The sequence below is a fragment of the Penaeus japonicus genome, unplaced genomic scaffold (assembly GCF_977035675.1).
Source record: "Penaeus japonicus unplaced genomic scaffold, GWHDUDI00000001_assembly GWHDUDI00000030, whole genome shotgun sequence".
Lineage (NCBI taxonomy): Eukaryota > Metazoa > Arthropoda > Malacostraca > Decapoda > Penaeidae > Penaeus > Penaeus japonicus.
Genome location: NW_028234432.1, coordinates 4,011,244 through 4,018,743, shown reverse-complemented (window position 1 = coordinate 4,018,743; position 7,500 = coordinate 4,011,244). Strand labels below are relative to the sequence as shown.

General features: G+C 48.7%; 1 protein-coding gene across 1 annotated transcript in view; it reads right to left on the bottom strand.

The window, feature by feature from the left end:
• qless (decaprenyl diphosphate synthase subunit 1 qless) overlaps nucleotides 1-7,500 on the bottom strand; it is a 95,406-nt gene that overhangs the window by 9,093 nt on the left and 78,813 nt on the right. The gene's annotated exons all lie outside the window — the stretch shown is intronic.

The following is a 7,500-nucleotide window of genomic DNA, read 5'->3' as shown; positions in this document are numbered from 1 at the left end:
CCTCTTTAAAGAAAGGATGTAGGAGCCTTTCTTCCTCCCCTTCATCCTCCCTCCCCCTTTTCTCTCTCTATCTAACCAAAAAAGGAATTGCAATCATGGAGAGAAAGAGGGAGAGAGCTAGAGAGAGAGAGAGAGAGAGAGAGAGAGAGAGAGAGAGAGAGAGAGCTAGAGAGAGAGAGAGAGAGAGAGAGAGAGAGAGAGAGAGAGAGAGAGAGAGAGAGAGAGAGAGAGAGAGAGAGAGAGAGAGAGAGAGAGAGAGAGAGAGAGAGAGAGCTAAAGAGAGAGAGAGAGAAGAGAGAGAGAGGGAGAGAGAGAGAGAGAGAGAGAGAGAGAGAGAGAGAGAGAGAGAGAGAGAGAGAGAGAGAGAGAGAGAGAGAGAGAGAGAGAAAGGAACAGAGATAGATGGGGGGGGGGGGGTAAAGAAGGAAGGGGGAGATGAGAACCAGATAGACAATAGGATCCCGACCGACGGAGACCGCGCCCCAGACGCAGGGAAATCCGGACCTCCAGACTAGACGCGGTCGAGGCAGGGTCATGGCAAGGAGAGCCGAAGGTCGAGGGAGAAAGTTTCATCTCATGGCTATCCCACCCACATGACTTTCCTCGCATCCTACAGGAATTAATGCCTGGCCTTTCCTGAGTCCTGCTTGCTCCTTCAGGGCATGGGACGTCCCTCCTCCCCTTCCGACTCCTACACGCCCTAAAGCGCGCCACTCCAGCCCATCCCCCCCCCCTCCCCCGGTCACCCAGCGCCCACCCTCCAACCTCGGCTGACCGATCGCCTGTAATGGCCCGGCAGTTGTCCATTATATACCTATTTGTTTGTTGGATAATCAGACTTATAACTATTTCACAAAAATTACTAGAGTTTGCCCTCAAACTGGTCAAGGTCGCCCTAGACTGAGGGGACAAAGAGCTCATTCGTATACATACATACATACATACATACATACATATATATATATATATATATATATATATATATATATATATATATATATATATGAGATTATGTCTTTTGCAATAATAATATGTAATATAAGAACATTAAAGATCATTTTAAAACACAATAAACAGTTAGTCAAATATGTTACTAAGAATATTTTGAACTTGATGAAAGCATAATAGGTTATAGATATTTCGGGATTCTCCTTTATGCGACGCACATTCATAAAACAAATAGAATTTACATCACATTAATATTTATAAGTGCCCTTGACATTGTTATACGTTACTTTAAACTCGTAGCCTTCTTTAAACTCGTGGATGTAAGATTCACCCGTCAAAGGAGTTCTTAACTTGGGCAAATGCAACCCGTTTAGTGAACATAAAGTTATGGATGAGGATTAGGGATTCATGAATTTCGTGAAGTAAAATCGGTGTCTTTCGATATGATATTGTTGTCCTGATGACTGTTTTTACATTTGTTGTGCGTACGTCACGGAAATAATAATTCATAATAAATTTATGCCCTTGATTATCTAATACTTTGTCTTTGATCATGTGTGATTTGTTATCGGATGACGGGTACATTTTCTTATACTGTATTTCCTTGTCATTTTACAGTACTCTCACAACCTCAAACTCAAACCAAAGTGGGCTAAATAAAGGGCTTTTCCCCTACCCCTTTGAGTCCTATCCTTCCCAGCGCCCTTCCAAGCACACGCGTCCGATTTACGTTCAGTGTGAAAAGCAAACAACAGCGGACCAGAACGAAGTCTTCGAAACTGAATGCAGAATCAATTAACAACCGCCAAGGGAAAAAAGTACATGGGAAGGTCGGGCAATTTCCTTTCCTTTCTCTATTAGCAACCACCATTTTCAGAACCACCGGCATGCGACGGTTTCACAGAACAGAAAGGCAGAATTAAGGCGTGGGCGGGAAACAGGTTGATAATAAGGTGTTTTTATTTTTAACGTTTCTGGGCATAAATTGCCTTCTTTTATTTTTTGTTTACCTCAATTGCAATGTCGTTTTGTTCTTGTAAAGTCTAAAATTCTTCATGCGACAGAAAAAGACGGAACAAAATGAGCGAGGGCGTCCGTCTGTCTAGGTCAGTCTTTCCCAAATTCCGGTCGATCGCGTAACCCTTCAGCGTGTGCACCACCAGCCTCGCATCCCTTGCCGTTTGATATAGGTTCCGAATCACTAAATCCACCGTTACTCAAAACACCACCACCACCCACACCGCCCACACCACCCACACCGCCACAGCTCAACCGAGACCGAGATGGAGGCAAGGGAAAGGCTTTTTCTCTCGACCACTCCTCTCTCTTTTTATTATGGTACCCTACTCCTCTTGCCCCATCACCTCATCTTCCATCTCCCTCTTTATCCTTTCGTCTCCCCATCACGCCCATTCTCCCACATCCGGAGAGCATTCAGTCCTCCCAACACCGCATCGCCGGAGCACAGCTAGCTAGGACCGTTCGTCGGAAGTAACTGTTGTCTTAACTGTCGCGCGGTCTGTTATTCTGAACAGCCTTCCTTCCTGCTCCTCCCCGTCCCCCGACTCTCCCCTTCCACTCGCTCATTCTTTGACGTTTCCGTTGTCCTTCCAGCTCACCCCTGAAGATCGAGTGCGGCCAAGAGCATTTCTTCCCCACGAATTCCTTCTGACCACCAGCCGCGCCAATGGCCAAGGTCAAGTCCATTACAGGTCTGGCCATCCGAAAGCGAAAGTATACTTGGAAATCCTTCGTGTGGGGAATGCCCTTGGCTACTTGTCCTGGGACAACGCATCCTCCGGGGGACATCTCTCCTTTTGACCCTTTCTCCATTCCCGCCGCTCCCCCGCTCTTCCTCTCCACGTCGCTATTTTCCATCTTCCTTTCAGCCCTCCTCTTGTCTCGCTTGCTCGTTTGCTTGCAACTCATGAGAAACAATAAAAAAGCTGAATGATGAGCAAGGAGGGAGAGAAGGGGCCGGGGAGTTTGTGGAGTGAACTGCAGCCGCAATAAAAAAGTGGACATACGAAACGAGTCTGACATAAATCAGGCACAGGCACCTTATGTCGCATAGTGCGAGTGTGCTCTAAAACAACGATAAAGTTTTTATCAACATTTAATGTCATCGTTGTGTGTGTGTGTGTGTGTGTGTGTGTGTGTGTGTGTGTGTGTGAGAGAGAGAGAGAGGGAGAGAGGGAGGGAGAGAGAGAGAGAGAGAGAGAGAGAGAGAGAGAGAGAGAGAGAGAGAGAGAGAGAGAGAGAGAGAGAGAGAGAGAGAGAGAGAGGGGGAGAGAGAGAGAGAGAGAGAGGAGGGGGAGAGAGAGGGAGAGGGAGAGAGAGAGAGAGAGAGAGAGAGAGAGAGAGGAGAGAGAGAGAGAGGAGATGAAGAGAGGAGAGGGAGAGAGGGAGAGAGAGATTGAAAGAGAGAGAGCGAGAACGAGAGAGAGAGAGAGGGAGAGAGAGAGAGAGTGTGAGAGAAGGAGAGGTGAGAGAGAGACGAGAGAGAGACAGAGAGAGATGAGAGAGAGAGAGAGATGAGAGAGAGAGAGGAGAGAGAGAGAAGAGAGAGGGAAGAGAGAGAGGCTGAGAGAGGAGAAGCGATGAGCGAGAGAGAGAGAGAGAGAGAGAGAAGGAGAGAGAGAGGGAGAGAGGAGGAGAGAGGGGGGGAGAGAGAGAGAGAGAGAGAGAGAGAGAGAGAGAGAGAGAGAGAGAGAGAGAGAGAGAGAGAGAGAGAGAGAGAGAGAGAGAAAGAGAGAGCGAGAGAGAGAGAGAGAGAGAGAGCGAGAGAGTGAGAGAGAAGAGAGGAGAGAGAGAGTAGAGGAGAGAGAGAGAGGAGAGAGCGAGAGAAGAGAGAGAGAGAAGAGAGAGCGAGAGGAGAGGAGAGAGAGATTGAGGAGAGAGAGAGAGATAGAGAGAGAGAGAGAGGAGAGAGGAGAGAGAGAGAGAGAGAGGAGAGAGAGGAGAGAGAGAGAGATGAGAGCGAGAGAGGAGAGAGAGAGAGATGAAGAGAGGAGAGAGAAGAGAGGAGAGAGGAAGAGAGATAGACAGAGAGAGAGCAAGAGAGAGAGAGAGAGAGGAGAGAGAGGAGAGAGAGAGATAGAGAAGAGCGAGAGAGGAGAGATAGAGAGAGAGAGGAGAGAGAGAGAGAGAGAGAGAGAGAAGAGAGAGAGGAGAGAGAGGAGAGGAGAGAAAGAGAGGAGGAGAGGGAGAGAGAGGAGAAAGGAGAGAGAGAGAAAGAGATGAGAGAGAGAGAGAGAGAGAGAGAAGGAGAGAGGATAGATAGAGAGGAGATAGAGAGAGGAGAGGAGAGAAAGAGAGAGAGAGAGAGAGAGAGAGGAGAGGAGAGAGAGAGAGAGAGGAGATGATAGTTAGGAGAGAGCGAGATCGCGAGAGAGAGAGAAGAGAGAAGGGGAGAGAGAGAGGAGAGAAGGGGAGAGAGAGAGAGGAGAGGGGAGAGAGGAAAGAGGAGAGAGAGAGAGAGGAGAGGAGAGAGAGAGAGGAGGAGAGAGAGAAGATAGAGAAGAGGAGAGAGAGGAGAGAGAGAGAGGGAGAGAAAGGAGTGAGGAGATGAGCGAGAGAGAGAGAGGAGAGAGATGAGAGAGAGGAGATAGAGAGAGGAGAGGAGAGAGAGAGAGGAGGAGAGAGAGGGGAGAGAGAGAGAGGAGAGAGAGAGAGAGAGAGAGAGAGAGAGAGGAGAGAGTGGAGAGAGAGAGGAGAGAAGAGAGGAGAGAGAGAGAGAGAGAGAGAGAGCGAGAGAGAGAGGGGGGAGAGAAGGAGAGAGAGGAGAGAGAGAGAGAGAGGAGAGAGAGAGAGAGAGAGGAGAGAGATGAGAGAGAGGAGAGAGAGAGAGAGGGGAGAGAGGAGAGAGAGGAGAGAGAGAGAGAGAGAGAGAGAGAGAGAGAGAGAGAGAGGGGGGAGAGAGAGAGATAGAGAGAGGAGAGAGAGAGTGAGGGGGGGGGGGCAGAGAGATCATATCCGCTGATAACATATATACACAAATACGTAAATATTGCACTGCTTACTAACGGCATGTATCTCCACTAAGGTCCCATGCGGACACCCATTGCACTTGAACCAAATTAGCCTGCCCGCAAACCGTATAGACATAAAATGATGATACTCCTCATGTACCCAAGCAAGGAGAGAAAAGCTTTTTCGTACGGATGTGTTTGGACCCGACCCCTCCCGTCCCCTCCCCTCCCCTCCCGTCCCCTCCCCTCCCGCCAGCACTACCCCTAGAAGCATCCCCTCCGTCCTCCTTAAGGCCGGCGTGAAGGAATTTTGTCGCACCGCGAGAGATAGGGAAGGAGAGAGACGTGCGCCCCTTCCACGCCTCCGCATCGCTCGCGTGGTTTCTCAAGAGACTGGAAGCAACGCGGGAGGGGAGGAGACTCAATTCATCAAAGGGATTGATTACGAATATGCACGCACCATTAGTGCAACCTTCGCATTTGCACGCTTCTGGTGAAACTATGCTAACAAAACTGCTTACACACGCAGCATCAAAAGCAGCATATATTTCCAAGCACAACGAAGAAAATGCTCAAAAAAGATGACAATCCTCACCAACATCCAAGACATGTTCCAAGCAACATCATGAGGCCCGCCCTCGTCCGCTCTCTTACTCTAAGCGCCGGGACTTCATTTCTCCATCCCTCCTTTCCCATTACCTGGCACACACATACAAGCCGAAGCAAGTTCCCTCCGGTCATGAGACTGTCTCCCGCGCCTCACATCTGCTGTGCTGCTGATGCGATAGAACGCGAAAATGCTAATCGCATGCAGCTTTCTACGCGAGCGAGATCCTGCAGCCCTCGGAGCACTCGTCCTTATAAATACAAACAAACACCTACATGCACATACTGCTCTAACATCATATATACATACATAAATACACGTACGCACGCACTTACGCACGCACTTACGCACACACACACATTGGAGAGAAAGAAAGAGGGAGAGAGACAGAAAGAGGGAGAGAGAAAGAAAGAGGGAGGGAGACAGAATGAAGGAGGGAGCGAGACAGAAAGTGGGAGAGAGACAGAAAGAGGGAGGGAGCGAGACAGAAAGAGGGAGGGAGCGAGACAGAAAGTGGGAGAGAGACAGAAAGAGGTAGAGAGACAGAAAGAGGTAGAGAGACAGAAAGAGGGAGAGACAGAAAGAGGGAGAGAGACAGAAAGAGGGAGAGAGACAGAAAGAGGGAGAGAGACAGAAAGAGGGAGAGAGACAGAAAGAGGTAGAGAGACAGAAAGAGGTAGAGAGACAGAAAGAGGGAGAGAGACAGAAAGAGGGAGAGAGACAGAAAGAGGGAGAGAGACAGAAAGAGGTGATTTAGAGAGTCAGGAATAGGTAAGAAGGGAGAGAGGAGAGAGACAGGAAAGAGGAGAGAGACAGAAAGAGTAGAGAGAGACAAGAAAAGAGGTTAGAGAAAGAAAGAGGGAGAGAGACAGAAAGAGGGAGAGAGACAGAAAGAGGGAGAGAGACAGAAAGAGGGAGAGAGACAGAAAGAGGGAGAGAGACAGAAAGAGGGAGAGAGACAGAAAGAGGGAGAGAGACAGAAAGAGGGAGAGAGACAGAAAGAGGGAGAGAGACAGAAAGAGGGAGAGAGACAGAAAGAGGGAGAAAGACAGAAAGAGGGAGAAAGACAGAATGAGGGAGAAAGACAGAAAGAGGGAGAAAGACAGAAAGAGGGAGAGATACAGAAAGAGGGAGAGAGAGAGAAAGAAAGAGGGAGAGAGAAAGAAAGAGGGAGAAAGACAGAAAGAGGAAGAGAGAAAGAAAGAGGAAGAGAGAAAGAAAGAGGTAGAGAGACAGAAAGAGGTAGAGAGACAGAAAGAGGGAGAGAGACAGGAAGAGGGAGAAAGACAGAAAGAGGAAGAGAGAAAGAAAGAGGAAGAGAGAAAGAAAGAGGAAGAGAGAAAGAAAGAGGGCGAGAGAAAGAAAGAGGTAGAGAGAAAGAAAGAGGAAGAGAGAGAGAAAGAGGGAGAGCGAAAGAAAGAGGTAGAGAGACAGAAAGAGGTAGAGAGACAGAAAGAGGTAGAGAGAAATAAGAGGGAGCGAGAAAGAAAGAGGGAGAGAGACAGAAAGAGGGAGAGAGAGAGAGAGAGACAGAAAGTGGGATAGAGAGAAAGACAGAAAGAGACAGACAGACAGACTGACAGACAGAGAGGGCGGTTTACGTGTAAGATTTGTGGAAGGCGTGACCTACTCCCAGTCTGCCAACTGACGATGCTAAAGTTAGTGTTTCGAGCGCAGATTTGTTTGGGAATTTCGACCACCGCCACTTGCCACTTACCACTTGCCACTTGCCACTTGGGAGGGTTTCTCTCCTCATTACGACGGCCGCCCTCGGATGGTGCTAGCTGTTGTTAGCATATCGTTACAATAATAGTGCCATGACAAATCTGCCGCAGCAACCACTTCGGTGTGAAAGCAGACTGACTGTGTGGAGGCGTCGCCTGCCACACGCCAGCTGTCCCTAACACTAGAATTTCTAATGCCGAAATAATTGCAGAGGAAGCTTTGCAAACTGAGAAAGGGAGGGAGGGAGGG